The 23,565-nt window shown below is 42.8% G+C and overlaps 1 long non-coding RNA gene across 1 annotated transcript; it reads right to left on the bottom strand.

The window, feature by feature from the left end:
• Positions 1 to 19,248: 19,248 nt before the first annotated feature.
• Positions 19,249 to 20,846, bottom strand: LOC122446597. The gene is made up of 3 exons (XR_006270933.1): positions 20,718 to 20,846; positions 19,891 to 20,146; positions 19,249 to 19,608 (listed from the first exon to the last, which is right to left on the bottom strand). It is a non-coding gene; the product is annotated as an uncharacterized LOC122446597 (long non-coding RNA).
• Between the last annotated feature and the right edge of the window lie 2,719 nt (positions 20,847 to 23,565).

Below are 23,565 nucleotides of genomic sequence, written 5' to 3'. Positions count from 1 at the left end.
GTTCTCCATGCTCTTCCCTGCTTCTCGAGCTTGATGCAGACAAGTAAGAAGAATTTGGAAGGTAAGTGCTGAAGATGGCAGAGGCACAAGCCGGAAGAAACTTGGGTCCCTCGATCACTGCCTGGGGGAGAACTACCTGCTAACAAGAGTGTCTTTTGGACTTTCTTTTTTCTGAATGTTTGAGCCATTCATCGTTTTGGGGTTACAATAATAATCTACAAGTCCCTTACTGAAACAGACATCAGAAGCAGGAGACCCTATTTCCCAGCTCCACATGCTGAGTGTAGCCAGGTAACTAAGTTCTGACCAACGAGATGTAAGCTGAATGACTTTTGTATGACTTTGCAGAGACTGCTTAAAGGAAGCTGATTTTAATGGGAAGGGGAATATTTTGTCTTCCTTCTGTTGCTGTCTAGAACTCAGACATAATGGCAGGAATTCCACTGGCCATCTTGTTACCTTGCAGACAGAAATCATTCACCAAGAAAATGGATCAGAGCGATTAGATTCCTGATGGACTTGGAGCTGCTCAGCCAGTTGTGGACCCCAACCCCTCTCACAAAACTTCCATGTTAGAGAAATCTCTTTCTTGTTTAAACTATTCTTTTATTTGAGGTCCAATATATTAAGTTTTTTTTTTTAATGGACTATGCTTTTGGTGTCAAATCTTTGCCTAACTAGCCCTCAAAATATTTTTCTATAAGTTTAAAGATTTATGTTTTATATTTGTTCATGATCCATTTTAAGTCCATTTTTGTCTAAGGTGTTGAGGTTAAGGTTGAGGTTCATTTTTTTTTGTTTTTTTGGACAATTTTTTTCCCAGTTGCTCCAGGACAATTTGTTGAAAAGTCTATCATCCCTTTATTGAATCATTTTTGCACCGTTGTTGAAAATCATTTGGACATATTTGTGTGGGTCCTCTCTGCTGGTTTACATATCTAAGTGTCTATCTCTCCATTAATACCACACTGATAAATAGTAGACATCAGGTAAAGTGATGTTTCACCATTTATTCTTCTTTTTCAAGATTGTTTTAGCTATTTAAGGTCCTGTGCCTTTGTGTAAAAATTTAAGAATAAGCTTGTGTATGTCTACAAAAAAACCTTACTGAAATTTTGATAGAAACTGAATTAACCCTATAGATCAATTTAGGGAGAATTGAAGTCATTACTATGTTGAGTCTTTCAAACCATGAACACAATATGTCTAAGTCTTCTTTGATTTATTCATCTCTTTTTGTAATCTTTAGCATACAGATTCTGTACATATTTTGTTAAATTTATACCTAAGTATTTAATTTTCTTTGGAATGATTGTAAAGATGTATTATATCCTAATTTTAATTTCCAAATGTTTATTGTTAATATGCAGAAATGTGATTGATTTTTGTATGTTGATTTTGTATCCTGCAAGTTTATGGAATTCACTTATTCTTTCTAGGAGTTTTATTGGAATATTTCTTGGGATTTTCTACATCAACATTCATATCAACTTCAAATAACAGTTTTATCTCTTCCTTTTCGATCTGCTCTCTTTTCAAAAATAACTCAGCCAAACAGACTTTTTTCTGCTGAAACTATGATGTGAAAATAGAAAACTTTCACTATAAAACTTCTTGTTTTGTTTATTTTTAATCTACACCTGTTTCTCACCCTTATCCCTGAAAGAAGGACTCAGGAGTTATAGGAACTGTTCCTGGACAACTTTGTTTCATTTATTGCTAAGTTGGTTACTAGTGGCAAAGCACTCAGAAGTTCTACAAAAGAAACTGCAAGGTGACCTCTTTTAAAGTTACTTTAAAAGCAGAGGTTAATTTTGTAGTTCTTTAATCAGAATTTCACAGCAATTTACATTATTTTCAAATAGTGTCATGGGCATCTGTTCCTTTTGCCTGCTTGACATCCATTTCTTCCCGCGATAGGAGAACCCAAGTATTCTTTTTGGAAACAACCTCCCTGACTCTCAGTCCTTGGTGGGACTTATTCCCCTTCAGCCACAAGATGGGTGTGTGCTCCAAGTCTGACCAATGAGAATGCTGACCAGGCTTTGTGCTTCAGGAATGCGGGTATGTTGCAAGCTAAGCCTATGGAAGCCAAGACTGTTAGCCCCTGGAGCTGTACTAGAAGGGTTGGGAAAGAGAAACTCTCTTCTTGGGTAGTTAAATCAAGATAAGTTTAGCCTAGAGCTTCTGGTGAGTATTTTGTTGAAAGATGGGAATGTGAATGAAAGCAAGAGAGAGGAAGGCAAAGTTGAAGCCCCGAGACATATTCCTGAACACTTTCTGTGAAGGTCTAGGACTAGTTACACCTGAAAGTCTACTCCTGCATTTTTCTGTGGACATGAACTTTGCCCTTTATTTGAGTTGTATTCCAGTCACTTGCAACTGAGAGTCTTGACCGTAGACTGAATTTCTTATTAAATTACTGGTATATAGACTTTTTGTCTTGTTTTTGGTCACATGGTTGTGAGATCCCAGTTTTCTGACAGGAGGTTGAACCAGGGCCATGGCAGTGAAAGCACGTAATCCTAACCGGGAGCACCTAGGCCTCCAGGCAACTCCCAGTATATAGAGATTTTAAAAAATTCCTTCACGAAACTTTTTCTGGTTGGTAGGAGGATGGCTATTCCTCCCCAAAGGCTCTCTTATAACCTATATTTGTTTACTTTCACCTGTAAAACAATCTAAAAATTTTTTAATGTACTTCTTGGGACTTGCCTGCTGGTCCAGTGGCTAAGACTCCAAGCTTGCAATGCAGAGGACCCAGGGCTTGACCCCTGGTCAGGGGCACTACTTCCACATGCCACAGCTAAAGTTCTCATGCTGCAATTAGAGATCTTGCAGTGGCTTAACTAAGACCCAGTGTAGCCAAATAAATAAATAAAAATACATAGTAAAAAAAATAAAATGTACTTCTTGAGTTGCCAGAAAGTTCTTACACACTTGTCCTTGCAACTCATATTAAGTAGTAGCGACTGTGATGAACATGTTTTTATAACACCCAGCGAAGTGTCACTTGCTATAAGAAACTTAGACACAACTTCCAATGGCAAGAAAAGATAGCCATTCTTCCTACAGTTTTGTGCAGAAACCTTCCTGCCTCTACCCTGGGGGTAACCAGCTGCAGGAAAGCCTGTTTTGCAGAGCCTTTTCCAGGAAGACTAGCTTCTTTTGGGACCAACACCTTTTGCCTGGGGAAAGAGAGTGCTTTTCTTTTCTTGTCCTCTGTGAAGTGGTTTTGCGCATGCATGCTAAGTCGATTGTCGTTGTCTGACTCTGTGACCCTATGGACCGTAGCCCGCCAGGCTTTTCTGCCCATGGGATTCTCCAACTTGAGTCCACCACAATTTCCCATTTATGATGAATCCAGCAGAACATCACATAACATCAACAGAAAAACCCCTGTGTAAGAAAGAGCCATGCTGGAGTGAAGGAGCTCCCGTGTATGTTATCGCCTCTGCAGAAAGGCTGCAGCGCAGATGAGAAGTGCGGAGGGCTGGCTATATAGTGCTCTGCCAGCTGGGACTAGGATTTGCCAATCTGCCTACAGATGCCAGGGGGCACAGCACCACAGGCCAAGCTGGATTCTTTATGAGCGTGTGTTCATTAGGGGGAAACACTTCCAATGCCAGTGATTGAAATGGAACCTAGATGTGCACTCTGCTGCCTAAATAAAAGCTTTCACAGGTAGGCCATTCAGACTCAATTAAGAGAAGCAAAACAGGATCCATCAAGGCCGTGGCCACAACCCCCGTCGCCGAGAATGAGCAGTGAGTGGTTCAAATGGATGGGGGGGCGCCAGGTGACACCTAATTTACAGCAGGTGCTCAGCCCTTTTACGCTGTTTGCTGCTTCACTGGAACAAGGAGAAAAAGACATTAGAATGAAGGCTAATGTGCTGTGGACACATAAAGACGAAAGAGAGAGGGGTGCATGAAATGTCACTTACTTGAAGGTCTGCTTTAGGCTTTTCTGTCCTCTTAGCCCCGAAAACACATTTCACAGTGTTTTAACCATCTGTGGTCCACTCCAGAGCTCAAGACACCTAGACTTTTCTGGTTGCTTGTCGACCCCAGGCATAAGAAACTGCAGCCTGCCATTCAAAGGGGAATAACAAGTGTCTTATTACTGTCTCTGCTGAGAAAAGATATGGATGTAGCAAAGTCCTGTGTTCTGGGTAGAATGGTGTCCTTTCAAATGTATGTTGGGGACTTCCCTGCGCTCCCCATACAAGGGATTTGTGTTCCTTCCCTGGCCAGGGAACTAGGTCCTGCATTCCGCAACTAAGACCTGGGACAGCCAAATAAATAAATGTTTAAATAAAAATAAATAAAATCCTTTTAAAAAGATATGTTGAAGTACCTAATCCCAGGACCTGTGAAAGTCCCAGGTTCCTGGAGATGCAATCAACTGAAGGTGAGATGAGATGGAAACTGGATGGGCTTGATCTGGTGTGGCTGGTGTCTGCACGAGAAGGGAGGAGACATGAGGAGCGTGCCATGCGATGTCGGAAACAGGGATTGGGGTGATGTGTCCACATGGTAGAAAAATACCAAAGGTTGCCAGCAACACCAGAAGCTGAGAGAAAGCCATGGGGCAAGTTCTCCCCTAGAACCTTCAGAGAGAGCATAGCCCTGTTGACACCTTGATTAAGGACTTCTAGAATCCAGGACCGTGAGAATAAATTTCTGCTGCTTTGAACCACTCTGTCTGGTGGCAATTTGGTAATGGCAGCCCTAGGAACCTAATACACCCAACTAAAGAGTAAAGTGCATGAAAAGGTCACCATAGATCTGTCCCAAGTAGTTATAATGAAAGATGCCACTTTCCCCAAAGGAGGTGCAGCTCCCTGAGGATTTGAGAGGCTCCCTAGATGTGGCTGCACGTGTGAGGCCCCACCCCTGAGACTGGGGGTGCTTTAGGGCAGGAACCATATCTCTTCTCTTTTGCGTCCCTCATTCTGTGCCTGAAACCAGAAGTGCTCGATACAGGTTGAAAATATGACCAAATCAATGAGAGAATGTATGTCAGATGAGTGATTCACATTATTTCACACTATCACTTAAGTATCATCATTTTCCATTAATACATGGACTTCCCTGTTGACTCAGATGGTTAAGAATCCACTGCAATTGCAGGAGACCCGGGTTTGATCCCTGGGTTGGGAAGATTCCCATCTAGAAGCAAATGGCCACCCACTCCAGTATTCTTGCCTGCAGAATTCCATGGACAGAGGAGCCTGCTGGGCTCCACCAAGAGGTCACAAAGAGTCATGGCTGAGCGACTAACACTGACTGACTGACTGACTCCATTAATTGATTGGTAACTGGCAGGACTGAAGCTCCAATACTTTGGCCACCTGATACAAACAGCAGGCTCATTAGAAAAGACCTTGATGCTGGGAAAGATTGAGGGCAGGAGGAGAAGGGGATGACAGAGGGCGAGATGGTTGGATGGCATCACCGACTCAATGGACATGGGTGTGAGCAAACTCCAGGAGATAATGAAGGACAGGGAAGCCTGGTGTGCTACAGTCCATGGGGTCGCAAATAATTGGATGTGACTGAACAACTGAACAATGGCAACAAGCTCGCAAGACTTCCCCAGTGGTTAAGACCTACCTGCTAATTCAGGGGATGTGGGTTCAGTCCCTGGTTGGGGAGCTAAGATCCCGCATGCCTCAGGTCAAAAAACCAAAACATAAAATAGATACAGTATCGTAACAAATTCAATAAAGTCTTAAAAATGGTCCACATCAAAAAAAAAAAAATCTTAAAAAAAAAATACGTAACTGGCACAGAAATCAGGTCCAGTACCTTCACTGGGGGAATCTACTCTTGGACTCTGTAAGACATGACCTTGGGTTTCTAATTTGGTCCTTGGAGCCCCTCAGGGGCAAATGTGATCAGTCCCATCTTTCTTTCAATCTGAAAATCCCCCTGATGTTGTTATTCTGCTACTCAGATGTGGCTACAGTTTTTAAACTTTCAGGGCAAAGTGTGTTCTTCTCCATTTAAAATCAGCCCACTTAAAATGATAACTCTTTTGTGCATGAGTTCATCTTAAATACCTCCTGAGGCTCTAGGTGAAGGGTGCCCTCACCAGCAGCAACCACTCAGTGAAATAATACCAGATGTAAAATCAGCCACATGGGTCTCTTGGCGGGAAATAGAAACTGTGGGAGTTTTCATTTGCTGAAACCCTGGAACTGAGGCACCTTTTAGTGCTGAGTGTGAAATTATTTTATAAACTGTATAGGGCTGTAAAGAAGTTAGTTATTATGCTTACTATTTTTCCTATTCCATATCCTTGATTGAATAACAAACCCAAAGACTCAGTAACTGACTTTTTACTTCTTTGGACTGCAATTTCTTTACCCAAGTGAGGGATTTATTGTTACTATCCCAAGGCCCCAGCTAAATTCATTGCTCCCTTTGATTTTATGATTTAGTAGCAGGGATATGTATATGCCTAAGTTCCTGAAATGTATGGGAATATATTTGGTGACTTGATTCGTATATAATATTAAATTGTTTTGCATAAGTTTTTCAGAATAGATTTTGTATAATGTGGAAGACAAAGTTTTTATTTTTTGAATTTATCTTATTTATTATTTTTTTTTCCTACCACACCCCACAGAATGTGGGATCTTACTTCTCTGAACAAGGGTTGAACTCATACCCCCTGCAGTGGAAGTGCTAAGTCTTAACCACTGGACTACCAGGGAAATTTGACAAGGTTTTTGAGAAAAGTAGAAAGTAAGAAATAAGAAAGTATAATGAGCAGGACTTAAGAAAATATATCCATTATAATAATTAAATCTCAACTTCGCTAGAAAGGAGAAGAGCATATTCATGATTAACATGGGTATATTTCATGCTATGGCAAAGAAAATTTTTAGGAAAAAAGAAAAGCAAAAGCTGCCTTTAGATACAATTAGAAATCCTACATGCCTTTTAAATGGAAACAGCAAACAATTTTTCACTGTATAAAAGAAAAAGCTGAAATGACCCTAAATTCAAGTAACAATTGTACAAAGCAAACACCGCATTAAAAGATGACCATTATTGTGTTTCTTGGAGTCAACAACTTTTTCTGTAACTCAAATACCCGTTGTTATTTCTGAAGACTGCTAGAAGGCTGGGATGAGTGGGTAGAAATACAGAGTCAGGAAGTAATCTACAATTTTTAATCTAATGTAATCAGTGTTTCTTGTATATTTTTATTTGCTTTTTTGAGACAATAGGCTTTTGATTTTAGTATGTGTCGAGCCTTGAAATCCCCTCCCTACAGAGAAATTCCTGGTTCTATGTAGGGTGGATCAGAGTGCTCTTGAATCACGGGTCACGTTTCCTCAAATGTGGGCCAGGCAACACAGACCCCAGATAATAGAAGAGTCTCTCAGATGAGGGCACCTGAGATACAGGGGAAATATGGTAAGCAGGATGGATTTTAGAATCCATCTCTAAAAGATAAATACGCTTTTCTGCTTTTTAGGTAAGTTGAGATTTAGTTATTATAATGGATGTTATTTTGATAAGTCCTTCTCATTATACTTTCTTATTTCCTACTTTCCTACCTTTCTAGAAATGACAAACAGGCTGGTCTGAGCTAAAGGAAATGAGGCAATAAGGCAAAAACAAACTAAAACCCAAAAACCTGTCAATTCTTTCCATAACTTCCTTTAGGTCCTAGTCCTGTGTTTTAAAAAGAGTTTTTCAAAATATTTTAAGAAATATGTAACAAGAACTGTAAAAGTGCTTATATCTCTTGCACTAGTAATTCTGCTTCTAGATATTTATCTCAATAATCCTAACTGTGTAATCAGAAATGATGGATGAATAAGCCTGTTTACTGAAAAAGTGGGAAACAAACTCAGTGAACAAAAATATGAAAATGGTTAAATAAGTCATAGTCCATTCATATGATGGAATGATGTATAGATGTTTAAAAGCCACACGTTTAGAAATGGTTGTTGAGAAAAGAAAATGCCCAATCTGTTGAGTGAGATAGGCAGATTCACAATAAAATATTTCACACAGTTATAATTTTAAATATATATTATGTCTCTCTCTCTACACACACACACACACACACACACATGCCTATACGGAAAAAAAAAATCAGAAAGAACTACACCAAAGTGTTGACTCACTGTCTCTAAGCAGCAGGATTATAAGATTACAGGTGATTTTTCCCAGTTATTTATATTTTGCAGTATTTTAAGAATTTTCTGCAACAAACCTGTATTGCTTTTAATGTCAGAAATATTAATTTTAAGGTTCTGTTATTCATGCACATTCCTTTAAAATGACAAATGTCCTCCTGCCAAATCAAAAATGCGGACACCATGTTTGGCTTTTAAGTAGTGAGGTGCAGAGTTATGACTAAACACTCCATTTTTCACGCATTAATGACTTGGTCAGTGAACAGATATTTACAGTAAGGCCCCTAAGCACCAACTTCCAAGTTGGGAACTTTAAAAGATGGGAACATGAGTTGTTATATCCAATCACATAAGTTAGTTCAAATTTCTGGCGTACATTGTCACATGCATGCCTCATTTACAAGCGGTTGTGCTTATGTGTACTTTTCTGTACAATGCTGTATAGATTACAGCAGTATCTTTATTTGAAGCCCAGGATGTGTGGTACTAAGTTGTTGCAGTTGTGTCCAACTCTGTGCAACCCCGTGGACTGTAGCCCACCAGGCTCCTCTGCCCACAGGTTTCTCTAGGCAAGAACACTGGAGTGGGTAACCATTCCCTTCTCCAGGGGATCTTCCCAACCCAGGGATCAAACCCGAGTCTCTTGCGTTGCAGGCAGATTCTTTACCATAGGACTCACCAGGAAAGAACAAGATGTTCCTAAAGTTTGGGTGAATTTTCCCAAGCAAACTGCAGGGAGTCTAACTAAGCCTTGCCCAAGCATCTAAGACCCAGGCCCAGCTTCTCAGCTCAGTCTCCACAAAGCATGGAGGCAAAGTTTCTACAGTTTCCCATCCTGATCTCATGGGTATCTTATCTTCTGCTGTTCTGCCTCAGCAGGAAGTTGTGTTGGTCCATAAAGCTTGGCTTGTTATATAGTTGTGCAGCTCAGGACTTTCTTAGCATCCTGTTTCAGCACTGACTGCTTGATAGGTTGATCAGTGGTTGCTGTATTTCTCCATATGTTAGCTTGACAGGCTGATAATTTCCAAAGTCAATCCCCTCTCCTTTCCCTCTCTCTCTCTCCTCATCTCTCTCCAATTTACACATTTCCTTTTTCCAGTTGCATTTTCTAAGTACCTCAAAATAGAGAAAGCAGGGGCTCTGGGCTCCCTCAGTCCAGTCCCCCGCACAGTCGACCCCTCAGGGCATCCTCACTCCTTACATCGTGGAGGATGGAGCCGGGGCTTACTGCTGCGTGAAGGGTGACCTGTGTTTGAGACCCACTGACAAGGTCACATATAGTTTGTTTACAGAGTGCCCCCACTGCAAAGGGTGGGCCTGAGTGTAAACATTTTTTAAAAAAATTTTGGTTGTTCCACGTTACATGTGGGATCTTAGTTCCCTGACCAAGGATTGAAACTATGTCCCCTTCCTTGGGAGCATACAGTCTTAACCACTGGATTGCCAGGGGAATCCTCTGACTGTAAACGTTTTACTCCCTGCTGTAGAAAGCCTCTTGATGAACAAAGAAGCATCTAAGCAGGTGGTTTTCTGATGCAGAAGCCTCCGGGGATGTATGTTCTTCCCACATCCTTTCCCAGGCCCTGATGTGTGGATTTCACTGAGTCACTCAGGGAAGATGGGTACCAGTCAGCAAATAGCAACAGTGTGCCCTGTGACTCCACTGCACATCCCAGGTCTTGAGTCATTGACCAAGATAACCATTTAAACCTCACTGGGAGATAGCACAGCCCAGTGGTCATTAAGCGCCCTTGGTTCAAATCCCAAGTCTGTTGTTTGCAAGCTTCTTGTTTTTCAGAAAATTTACTTATTCCTCAAGCCTCAGTTTCCTCATGGGGGTGTGGACAAGTGATAGCAAAGTGTTGCTCTTTGACCCATTGCCCTGCTGATAGAATGCGCTCAAGTAAAGGACAGCTCTTACAGTTTTTATGCATTCCATAGACGACAGTGTTCCTCATACAAGGTGTGTGCTTTTGTGAACATATCTATATTGTGTGTGGAAGAAAGGAGGATGCAATTGATAAGGCTTGCTTTCAGAGTTGCCGTAGTTGAACTTTTTTTACTCAGGAAAATATGGATGTGTCAACATTTCTTATATATCATATGAGGAGTAAAGTGAAAGTGAAGCCGCTCAGTCGTGACCGACTCTTTGTGACCCCATGGACTGTAGCCCACCAGGCTCCTCCGTCCATGGGATTTTCCAGGCAAGAGTACTGGAGTGGGGTGCCATTTCCTTCTCCAGAGGATCTTCCCAACCCAGGGATCGAACCCAGGTCTCCCGAACTGCAGGCAGACGCTTTACCATCTGAGCTGTCGGGGAACTCTATACGAAGAGGAGACTTGGGTTTTTCTTTCAGTTTTTCATCAGTTGAGAGAAAACGTTTCATGGTCTGTCTGTGAGTGGGGTTAAAAGTAAAAATCAATAGAACAGTGAAGTTTGGTTTTTTCCTTAAGCTAACCCTCTTTCTCCTCCTACTGCCCTGGCAATGTAACGTTCATTCTGCTGTCTGCCCCCTATCTGTATTTTTTGTTGCTTGGGTTTGTTTCTGCTCCTTTTGAGTAGCAGTATCTTTAACAGTATTTCAGCTGTCCAGAAATGGAAAAAACTATAACTCTTAAAGGATGTGAACTAATACTAATCACATAATATGTAATAAAATCTGAGCTTTCTTTGAGAAAGTAGCCATTCTGGAGAGTGGAGTTCTAGGCCATTGAAAATTTATACTTTGAAGCACCAAAAAAAAAAAAAAAAAGAAAGAAAAAGAAAGAAAGAAAGAAAACGAGAAGAAAAAAGAAAGGAAGGGAGGGAGGAAAGAAGAAAAGACATTCTGGATAAGAAAGTTGCTAAACTGTAATTCAACCTCTCTTGTTTTCTGAAAAAAGTCTGGGAGACTGTGTTTAACACCTTTTTTTCTTTTGTGGTCTTGATGTCATCAAGCACCTGTGCATGCTCAGTTGCTGTCATGTCTGACTCTTTGAGACCCCCATGGACTGTAACCCGCCAGGCTCCTCTGTCCCTGGGATTCTCCAGGCAAGAATGCTGGAGTGGTTTGCCATACCCTCCTCCAGGGGATCTTCCCCACCCAGGGATTGAACCCGAGTCTCCTGTATTTCCTGCATTGCAGACGGCTTCTTCAACCACTGAGTCACCCGGGAAACCCCTTGATGTCATCATAATAAGAACCAATTCTAATGTTATTGTATAATAAAATCATGTGCTTAGGCAATTGAGAGAGACGGGGATATTTGTGGGCCCACAGCAAGTCTCCATATTCCTGGGCCTTTTTGAATTCTTCAGTCTGCTTTTTAACTTCTCTACTTCCCCCCTTTAGGGTGTCAGCAGTTTCTTCTCATTAGCATGTGTGTCTATAGCAAGGCCTTCCCCTACTTCTAATTTTCTATTTCTAAAGTGCACTGGGCATGAAAGTGAGAAGATCACAATAACAGCTGTGTATACAATAAACTTTACTTTTTGAGTCTGAGCCTAAGAATTATTTCTCCTATGAGCAAATATATGTATAAGAAAAACATTTTTCAAGTTTTGTTCTAATTAAAAAAAATTCCTTGTTTCTAAACTATTTTCTGCATAATTGAGGTGAGGCAATGACTCAGTTCTAAGTAAATAAAAAACATGTAAAGTATTATTGATCTACCTACTTCCATCCCTGTCAGTTGCATGAGACTGAAGTGAAGTGAAAGTTGCTCAGTCGTGTCCAACTCTCTGCGACTCTCTGTATAGTCCATGGGATTCTTCAGGCCAGAATACTGGAGAGGGTAGCCTTTCCCTTCTCCAGAGGATCTTCCCAACCCAGTGATCGCACCCAGGTCGCCCCCATTGCAGGCGGATTCTTTACCAGCTGAGCCACCAGGGAAGGCCAAGAATACTGGAGTGGGTAGCCTATCCCTTCTCCAGCAGATCTTCCCGACCCAGGAATCCAACGAGGGTCTCCTGCATTGCAGGCGGATTCTTTACCAACTGAGCTATCAGGGAAGCCCTGTATGAGACTGCTTAGCAGTTATTCAAATGCTTCTATTCAGATAATATATTTCTTCAATGCCCTGAAATTGTGAAAATTTTAATAGCTCTGTGGGTTGAACTGACATGAGAGGAAAATATTTCAAAACTCCTTCAGTGATCTTTATGCTCATAAAACTTCTCAATATATCAAAGGTGGTGTTTGATCACAGATAATTAATATTGTCAAAAATCTGTCTCAGGCACTATCGCCTGATTGGAAACACTTTCTTTTTTTCTCAGTTGGTTTATAAGATGCATGTCCATGACCAGCTGTTTCTGTTTACGTTCTGTTGGTTCAAAAGTGTAATCGAGACAATTGCCAGTCCTTCAAGATTTCCTGGAAGAAGCTGGAATGAGTATGAAAAGTCCCAAAAGTGGGTTGGGAGCAGTTGGCCACCAAACACTGTCACATTCAACTATGCGATGCTTCTGATTTTCCACTTTGACCTGTTTCCTCCAGTGCAATTTGGAACCTAGAGCAGATGGTGAATGACTGGCCTTCCAGAAAGATCCACACTGGTCCCTGGACCCTGGAAGGCCTCCGCTGCCCCCACTGTTTATATTAGCTATCACGCACAGCACAGTCTCGTGATACCCTTTGCAGTCAGCAAGTTTATCTTGAGTTAAAGTTTTACCAATAGAAATGAAGTCGTGTTTACAGCAGTTTTGTGGCAAGTCATGTGCAAATAGCACCTGCGAACATTTTCAGCACACATGTTCGACTCTCTTTCATAGTTCCCATTGCAATGAACGTTGGTGGGAAAGCCAGACATTTTCCAATCTTTGGCAAATGTTAAAATACTCACCGGAAATGATTCACAACCACTGTTGTTAAGATGACTGGGAGTTACTCTTGTCATCCTCAGAGCATGTTCATTGATGTTAGATGTTCATCATAACATAAACCCAAACTCAGCACACAGTTGAAAACTCAGAACGCTGCTAACAGCTATTTCCTCCCTGTATCAAGAAGCTTCTATAGGAACTTCCCGGGTGGTCCAGTGGCTAAGACTCTGTGTTCCCAGTGCAGGGGGCCCAGGTTTGACCACTGGTTGGGGAACTAGATCCCACATGCTGTAACTAAGACCAGGTGCAGCCAAAACAAATAAAGAAATATACTTTTAAAAAATCCTCTATAGTTAGAATTTTTTAAAAAATATGCTAAAATTTAAAAGGATTTAATAAACTTGATTTCATCATGCTCTCCAACCTCTTTATTTCATATTATGTATCAGACTCAATGTGTTAAGTGCTCTTCAAAGTGTTTAAGACACAAATTCATTTAATTTTCATAGCAATTTTGTGAGGTTGTTGTTGTTTAGTCACTAAGTCATGTCCGACTCTTTGGGACTCCATGGACTGCAGCATGCCAGGATTCCCTGTCCTTCACTGTCTCCCTGAGTTTGCTCAAATTCATGTCCATTGAGTTGGTGATGCCATCCAACCATCTCATCTTCTGTCATCGCCTTCTCCTCTTGCCTTCAATCTTTCCCAGCATCAGGATCTTTTCCTGTGAGTCAGCTCTTCACATCAGGTAGCCAAAGTATTGGAGCTTCCGTCATCAGTCCTTCCAATGAATATTCAGGGTTGATTTCCTTTAGAATTGACTGATTTGATCTTGCTGTCCAAGGGAATCTCAAGAGTCTTCTCCAGCACCACAATTTGAAAGCATCAATTTTTTGATGCTCAGCCTTTTCTATGGTCTAACTCTCACATCTGTACATGACTACTGGAAAAGCCATAGCTTTGACTATACGGACCTTTGTCAGCAAAGTGATGTCTCTGCTTTTTAATATGCTGTCTAGGTTTGTCATAGGTTTTCTTCCAAGGAGCAAGCATCTTTTAATTTCATGGCTGCAGTCACAGTCTACAGTGATTTTGGAGCCCAAGAAAATAAAATCTGCCACTATTTCCACTTTCCCCCCATCTATTGTCATGGAGTGATGGGACCACATACCATGATCTTAGTTTTTTTAATGCTGAGTTTTAAGCCAGCTTTTCCACTCTCTTCTTTCATCCTCATAAAGAGGCTCTTTAGTTCCTCTTCATTTTCTGTCATTAGAGTGGTATCATCTGCATGTCTGAGGTTGTTGACATTTCTCCCAGCAATCTTGAGTCCAGCTTGCGATTTATCCATCCTGGCACTTCGCATGATGTACTCTGCATATAACTTATTAAATTGTTATCATATTAACTTAGCTTACATGTATGTAAACAGAGGCACAAAAAGATTAGGTCACTTGTCCAAGGCCACATTGCTAGTAAGTGATGGAAAAATTGAACCCAGGCCTAGACCAAGTAAGCGTAAAACACCACACCATGCTACCTACCTTTCTGAATGTAAATATTGCTGACTCTGTCCTTGTTTTTAGACAAACTGAACCAAAGTTGATTTAAAAACGATATCTACTGTATTAGCTTGTTAGGGCTGCCATAAAAAAATACCACAGACTAAGCAGCTTAAACAGAAGAAATTTACTCATAATTCTAGAGGCTAGAAGTTTAAGGTCAAGGTGTCAGTAGAGTTGGTTCCTCCTGAAGCTTCTCTTCCTGCTTTTGTAGACAGCTATCTCCACTCTGTGTCCAATTGGTTTCCTCGGTACAGGTCTGTGTCTTAATTTCTTCTTATTATGAGGACTCTAGTCATATTGGATTAGAGCCCACCCAGATGAATTCATTTTAACTTCCTCTTTTAAAACTTCATCTCCAAGTACAGTCACATTCCAAGGTTAGGACTTTATACATTTGAGGAAGGGCGGGGGGACACTGTTTAGCTTGTAACATCTCCTACACGGCCATAGAATGCTAGCCAATATGCAAAATGTCCAAATGAGCTCCATGTTCTTTAAAAAGAGACAATACTCAAAATGGACATTGATTTGAAAGACAGGGTTGAGACAGCTCTTGTTTTCTTCTGGCTGATTCATTTGACAAGCCTCTCCAGTTTGAAGTGAATACTATGATAATCAGACATAGTGCTGAAACCACTATTTTATCCTGACTACTTCCCTTCCTCCTGTTACATCAAGTGTGAGTATGTGGGAACTGTTCATCTATCACCTATCTATCCATCCACCCATCATCCTTTCATCCATCCATCATTCCAACCAGCCAGCCAGCCAGCCATCCACCTGTCTATCATCTCAATGGACCACAGATTGAAGAGTGAATAGTCATCTTGTTAGTTAACTGTATTTTGGGCAGGTATTTAGAAAGACTTCATTTTCACTTTCTCATAATAAAACATGAATTTAAGCTTACTGTAGAACATATGAAGTCTTATAAAGAGAAAGAGATATATGGCAAGAAATCTAAGGTAAGCCATTTTTTATGACTAGAAGTAAATCCCTGGTTACAGTAAAAAAAACAGAGACATGTGGAATTAATAGGTGTGTACATTAAATGTGAGGTACTCATCTTACAGAGTCTGGTATGTAGCAGGGGGTTAAAAATATTAAGAGAAGGTAGGAAGAAGAGATAGAAAGAAAGGAGGGAAGAAGGAAAGTGAGGGAGGGAAGAAGGGAGGGGAGCTGAGGAAAGAAGACATCAGGTCCCAGTTTTTTCTGACAAACGGCATAAATGGGTACCGGCAATGATGTAAGTCCATGCAATGATTAATCACATGGAACACTATGGTTTTACTCCTTGTACAAGAGCAAATATTATCCAGCCTTTCCTGGTTCTAATTCTAATTCTCCAAGTACAGCATGTCTGTCTGTGCTGTGTTCATCACTTCTGCAACTACTATTCATAGCAGCGGAAGTGCTGTCTAAACAAAGTCTAAAGCTCCGCACAAGTATCAACATCAGTGTTGGCCAATCCTTTCCCTTTTCTTGGTTTTGCATCCCAGAAAACTAAAAACAAACCAGGCACTAGTGTTTTATCATCTAGACTCAGAATCCCACACTGTCATTTCTGCCATACCCTGGTGGCCAAAACAAGGGCAAAGGTCTGCCCCATTTGAAGGGAACAGGGCATAGATCACACAAACCAGTGGAAGGAGTGTCAAAGAATTTGCAGATATATTTTAAGATTGCCAGGTGACATACTGACGTCACTCATGTGGCTTAAGTTCATACATGTAAGGCGGATGGTCCTTAAAACAATTCAGCATAGCTGAAAAGATTTTAGATCTTATGTTTCACTTGAATTCACTTTTCTATGCTATTTATGGACCAGTTCACATATGTATAAATCAATCAACAAATATGTTAGTGAATGTGTTCAAAAGTTTTGGCTAGTAAGGTACACAATTTCAAAATAGATATTCCTAAATACCTTGCCCAGAGTCTTGCTTTCCTTTCCTACTCATTAAAAAATCAAAGGTCCTCTATATCTAGCTCTACCAATCACCTTTCAACCTTTTTAAAAACTGCTTCTTCGACTTCTCTGGTGGTCCAGTGGTTAAGACTCTGCACTACTAATGCAGGGGGCATGGGTTTGATCCCTGGTTGGGGAACTAAGATCCCACATGCTATGCAGACAAAAATAAAAATAGACTCACATATCCTTTGTCTCATGACCTGAAGACCCTGTTAACATTTTTTTTTTTTTTTCAAAAAACACAAAAACTGTTTCTTAGAGTTCCATTTTCTAGTCAGTCACATTGATAGACCTTTAATTGGATTCCAACTTTCTGCTGTTCCAAACAATGCTCTCATGGACATCCTTGTTCTATATATCTTGGCATAATTTTGCCAGTGTAACTGTAGGCTAAATTCAGGCAGTGAAGTTCTTGGATCAAAGGTTATAGACTTTAAAAATCATGATTGATATTACTCAATTGCTCTTAGAAGAATCTTAATATTGGGCAAATGACCACCAGTTGACTGTTCTTACATTTATATTTGCAAATGCCTACTTGTCCACATATCTTCTTCCCAGACACTAATTATAATAAAACTTTACAATTCCTGACAATTAGGTGAAAAATGGTATCCTGCAGTTTCCAGTGAAATTTTTTATCAGACATTTGCATTACTTTTTAACTGTCCATTCATATCCTTTGCCTTATTTTCTATTGTTATTCTGCTTTTTCTTTATTGATTTGTGTGAGCTCTTTGTAATTTAAAGAAATTATGTTTCTCATATATGTTGCAAATATTTTCAGTTTTGTCATTTTTAAGGTACTTTTTGTCACACAGTTATGTTTTCTTTTATGGTATGAAACTTATGATTTTTTAATCTATGGCTTCCTTGCTAAAAAGGACTACTCCAAACAGAGATGAGCAATAAATACACCCATGGTTTTTAAATTTGTGGTTTCAAATTTTATCTTTGAAGTTTTTATCCACATATAATTTACTGGGAGTGGCAAGTAAGGTAAGAATCAGATTAAGTTTATATCTATTTACTTATTTTATATTTTGGCTACATGAGTGGCATGCAGGATCTTAGTTCCTCCAGCAGGAGTCAAACCTGTACTCCCTGAATTGGGAGCTGGGACTCTTAACCACTGGACCACCAGGGAAATTCTAAACTTTTTTTTCCAAATGGCTAGCCAATGGTTCCAACATCATTTGTTAAATAATTCCTCTTTTCACTTTCAAGCAAATCTTAAAGTGATCCATACTCGTTGAGTATCTAATGCCGACCATGCTGGTAGCTAATGACTGTGACCTGGATTTAAGGTAGAAGCTACTATTTAGCTGTGGGCAAGGAAAGATAGTTGAGAAGATTCTTCAGGCAAGAACCTTCTCGATACCAGCAGCTATGTGCCCTCCCACTCCTGGTCCCTAATCCCGCTAACTGTGCACCTCTTGCCTCGTTGATAACATTTCTCTTCTGTTTGGCAGTTCTTAGCTACATGATCCTTTCTTCAGTGTGTGGACCAGCACACTGGTCAGCCACTCTGTAAATCGTTTTTGCAGAGAGCTTTTGGAGACCATTCAGGAAAAGCTATCAATGAATAGACTACAATTTGAAATAAACCATTGGTCTCTGAAGGTAAATAACTGAAGGCCTTTATATGGACTTGACCCTGGTCTTTAAGAAGCTGCAAGCCTTCTTTTAAATTGAAGTGGCCAGGTTTCTGTGTCTTACATGTGCAATTAGAAGCCCTGGGGGTGAGATTTAAAAGAAGCTGCCCTATGTCATTGATCCATTTGGTATGGTGGCGTGGGGTGGGTGGGAGGGACCCTTTGGTGGGATGGTCACATGTTTGTGTGTTAAGTCGCTTTAATCACGTCTGACTCTTTGACCCCATGAACTGTAGGGCTTCTCCGTCCATAGGATTCTCCAGGCAAAAATACTGGAGTGGGTTGCCATGCCCTCCTCTATTGAGATGACAGAAGCTAGGATTGAGCGGAAGTTCTCTTTATCTCTCTGGTTTTTCTCATTGTCTCATCTAGGCTGCGTGGAAAAAGCTGTGCTGGCGGGTGCCGGGATTCAGCCTTTACCCAGCAGAGAGGCTGGATATCTGCGCCAGGACTGGCCAAGCCAGGATCCAAATCTGGGCGTCTCCTTCCCACACTTGAAGGGTTCAAGCCCTGTAGACAGTCCCTGACCCTTGTGTGAGATAACGAAGCCCCCCCACTGCGGATGGAACCCATCCCCACCATGCACAGCCAGCAGAGGGAGGGTGTGGGGGATATGCCACCCACCCTGTGGCAACTTGCAAGTCCCAGAGAGGGTGCTTGACATCGCCCGGCACCCCCTTGCCTGTGCCAGCCTCCCAGTTCCTGAACTCTTGACCCAGGTTTCCACGGGAGGTTTTGATGCTCAGTCTCCAGGCAGGGCATGGAAGAGAGGGGTCCCGGGAGAGCCCCAGATAAAATCTCGCCCCCGGGGCCTCTAACTGCACGCGTAAGACACAGAAACCGGCCACTTCAATTTAAAAACAATCTAGGATATCATGCTAATTACAGGGGTTTGCAAGCACAAGACCAGACAAGATTTAGATTCAGTAGTTAACAAAAATCGGACGGTAGAGAGCAAGAATTTCACATCAATAAAAATATGACCCCACAACGTGCAATGGAGCTGTTGCAGTAAAATTTTTCCCCAGGCTGAAGGTTTATTTTCCATCATAGATGCTTCATTCCTGACAGAGGAGGGTGTGGGTGGGGCTGCTTGCTGTATTCACTTAAAAATCACTTCAATCTGCCGAAAAAGGTTGAATGACTCCTACTTTTTTGTTTAAAAAAAAAAACAACAAAGAGGCAGTTTTGAAATGAGTGGCTTCATTGAATCAAATCACCCAAGAATTCATCTCAGCAAGGCCGTCTAGGTCCCCAGCAGCCATTTTTCCTCCTGTTCTGTTTTGAAGGCAGAGTTCAGTCTTGTCATTCTGGGATCCCTATGTTTCTTTAATGATGTTACAGGTCTGTCATCCCAGTGCGTGCCTCCTAAGTCACTTCACTTGTGTCCAACTCTTTTCGACCCCATGGACTGCAGCCTGTCAGGCTCCTCTGTCCATGGGATTCTGCAGGCAAGAATACTGGAGTGGGTTGCCATGCCCTCCTCCAGGGGATCTTCCCAGCCCAGGGACTGAACCCGTGTCTCTTATGTTTCTTGCATTGCAGGCGGGTTCCTTACTACTAGTGTCACCAAAGAAGCCCTGTCTTCCCAGGGAAGTCACCTTTCAGGTCACACAGCAGCCCCCCACCCCGAGGCCAGTGAATACAAGGGCATCAGTGCCGTCCCTGGGTCTCAGGAGGAGTCCATCCCACGGCAGCTAAGGCCTGGGGGAGGGGCACCCACTCACCTGGGCTGCCAAGGCCACAATCGGTGCTACCACAAAGGACTCAAGTGTTATCACAGGACAAAAAGCATTTTGCCAAAAGGGAACCATAACTCTTAGATCTTGAAAAGTCAAAGTGTCCCCTCTCTCCCCAGGCTGCTCTGAGCGTCTGAGGCCGGCGCCTGCGGGCATCGGGTCAGGGCCGAACCAGGCCCCCATGGTACCGTGCTGCATTTCTCAATCTAACTTTGTTTAGTTTGCGGAGAACATTTTTTCGATCCTGAAAAAAAAGAAAGAAAGAAAGAAATCACTGTGGTTTCTCTCCTACTCCCACCCTCTATAATGGCCACTTTTAAGAAAGAGTTTCACCATGTTTCCCATAAAACCAAAAAATAATGAGGATGCTGGCCAGACATTCTTTGTTTCTTTTCTACCATGTCTGTTGGTAACCCCTACCCCAACCTCTTTGCCCCAGGCCTGCCTGTCTGCCCGCTGTCCCCACACACCCCTCATTCACGCTGGGCCCCAGCCAGGCCGAGTCCCGCCTTTCTCCTGGACAGACTTCCCCTTCCAGAACCCTAGCTCAGCACTTTCTCGCTAAGTCACCCGGGGCTAGGGCTGGAGGCGACCCAGTGACTCCCCAAGTCACCCGGCTTGTCCTGCCATCACCCCTTCTCCCTCCCCTCATCCTCATGGGTACTCATAACCCATCATCACCATCAGCCACGGGTCCCCAGCTCCGTGTGGCCTGCAGCATCAGACAGTATTATTCTGCACCCTCCCCTCTGTAAGTCTTCTGAAGAGACTTCACATGTGTGGGCATGTGGGCACTCTCTTCTCCACCCACATACTTTTAGGGATTCCTGTGTCTTCCAGTCACTTTCTGTCACCGGTCTCCTCCCCGCAGTGTGTTCACGACTTGGCACCTGAATGCTGTTGACTGACCAGTTCCCGTCCTTTCTACTTCCTTCAGCAGGGCAGGGTCATGACTGAGTAGCCGGTTAGTCAAAGCTCCTGGATTCTCTTAAATTGTCTTGTTACTGAGTCACCACGAGAGCGTAGACAAGCCACTTCCCTTCCTCATCCCCCACGTCTGCAGCCTTGCCAGGCTCTGTGCACATCCTCAAACAACGTGGCTAGAAGGAACCTAATGTGCTGCTCATTGTGCTGGGTTTGTCCCTGGCTGGTTCTAGAATCCCAGGTAAACACTGGAGCCAGCACAGGTTTTCCCTAGCTTCTCAGTTCCTAGCCCACGAGAGAACCACAGCAGCTCGCTGCAGCCTCTGCCATCAATCGTACTTAGAGAAGGGAGCGAGAAATTCAGACTCTCTTTCATACAGTTCTAACTCATGTGCAAAAGTAATTGGGTCCAACTCTCAGGGAGTGACCTGAGGAATGAGGGGTGAAGCTAAGCAAAGCTGCCACCACGACAAAGAAGTCTCTAGTCTGCTCATGAGAGATTCTGGCCTCAAACCTTACACCATGCCTTGGCCCACTGACACTACTAACTACTCTGATGTCAAGCACTGGTTGTTTTTGTTGTTCAGTCGCTAAGTCGTGTCCGACTCTTAGCGACCTCATGGACTGCAGTATGCCAGGCTTCCCCATCCATCCTTCACTATCTTCCGGAGTTTGCTCGAATTCATGTCCATTGAGTCGGTGATTCTATCTAACCATCTCATCCTCTGCGGCTCTCATTTTCCCTTCAATCTTTCCCAGCATCTGAGTCTTTTCCAATGTCAGCTCTTTGCATCAGGTAGCCAAAGTATTGGAGTTTCAGCTTCAGCATCAGTCCTTCTAATGAATATTCATGACTGATTTCCTTTAGTCGTGAATTGACTGGTTTGATCTTCCTGTCCAAGGGACTCTCAAGAGTCTTCTCCAGCACCACAATTTGAAAGTATCAATTCTTTGGCACTCAGCTTTCTTTATGGTCCAACTCTCACATCTGTACATGACTACTGGAAAAACCATAGGTTTGACTATATGGACCTTTGTCAGCAAAGTGACATCTCTGATCTATAATATGCCGTCTAGGTTTGTTATAGCCTTCCTTCCAAGGAGCAAACGTCTTTTAATTTCATGGCTGCAGTCACCATCCACAGTGATTTGGGAGCCCATGAAAATAAAATCTGTCACTGCTTCCACGTTTGCCCCTTCTATTTGACATTAAGTCATGTCACATCGTGGGACTGGATGCCACAATCTTAGTTTTTTCAATGTTGGATTTCAAGCCAGCTTTTTAACTCTCTTCTTTCACCGACATCAAGAGGTTAGAGTGGCATCATCTGCATATCTGAGGTTGTTGATATTTCTCCCAGCAATCTTGATTCCAGCACTTGCCCATTTGAGGTATTAAACACACCCTGGCCAAGACAACTAAGCTGGTTTCAGAGGAAATGCTAACAGGACTCTGGCTTGACTCTAAAAGGCCTTACTATCTTCTGAGAGTTGGAGTATTTGCATATGAGACCTGGGTCTGGGCCGGCAACTTTCAGGCCCCTTGACTACCCTCCCTCTTCTGGGAAGGAATATGCAGGTAAGCCAAGAGAAGCAGTAAGCAGTGTGCAGTCACCCTCAGAGATCAGCAGAAACAGAGCCGCCCATGTTTGGCTCAGAACCCAGATACCAGGCACTGGACAGGAATTTGCCCTTGGGAAGCTGTTGCTTAACCTTCTGGTTCCTCAGGCTCCCTGCCTCCTCGACAGAGGCCGAGCCCAACCAGGAGGCTGGCTAAGGCCAGGCTGGTCAGCCAAGGCCAGCTCACCCAGGGTTAGGCCAGGCTGGGAGGGGTGTAGCCTAACCTGTAGGAGGCCAGACACTGGGCAGGATCCTAGTGGACAGGCAGGTCTGTGCCACTTCCGTTTCCCAGTGGGAAAGGACAGGTTTCCCCAAAGCTGTTTGGGGAAAGACTCAACTTGTCTTCAGCCTGAATCTGATGGCGCTGGAAGCACCAAGGACCCAGGAGGAAGCTAGAGCCCATTACAGGCCTTGCCTGGAAGTGAAGAGGGGTCTGTTTGCAATGGGATCTCCAGTTGACACAGTTTCAAGGACAAGCCCAGCCCTATGGGATAGACTTGGGGTCTGTGGTCTTTGTCCCCAAGTGGCCCCCACGCCCCCCGACATTTTCCATTATCAAAGAGAAAGGAAGAGAAGAACAGAAGACAGTTGTCTGGGGATATTTATTTTCCCTTCTGACGTAAACGGAGTTGGAAATGTCCCTAGGGACACCTAAGGCTGCTTCGACTGTAAGGCCTTTGGGTGGGTGATACATCCAATCTCCAATCTGCCCTGCAGGCTGTTGGCGCTAGACAAATGGGTAACAGCACCATCACTGTGGGGCTTCCCTGGTGGCTCAGAGGGTAAAGCATCTGCCTGCAATGCAGGAGAACCAGGTTTGATCCCTGGGCCAGGAAGATCCCCTGGAGAATGAAATGGCAATCCATCCCAGTATTCTTGCCTGGGGAATCCCATGGACAGAGCAGCCTGGTAGGCTACAGTCCACGGGGTTGCAAAGAGTCGGACATGACTGAGTGACTTCACTTTTTCGCCATCATTGTGGTCACCTTCACAGGAGTATCTGGGTGGCACCCAGGGCCCCATGGCATTCGTTGGAGCTTCCTGCTTATTCAAATGGTGATAATTTAGTTGCTAAGTCATATCTGACTCTTGCATTGCAACCCCATGTGACTGTAGCCT

This window comes from Cervus canadensis, chromosome 8, assembly GCF_019320065.1.
Source record: "Cervus canadensis isolate Bull #8, Minnesota chromosome 8, ASM1932006v1, whole genome shotgun sequence".
NCBI classification, from domain to species: Eukaryota; Metazoa; Chordata; class Mammalia; order Artiodactyla; family Cervidae; genus Cervus; species Cervus canadensis.
This window is presented reverse-complemented; position numbering and strand designations above follow the sequence as displayed.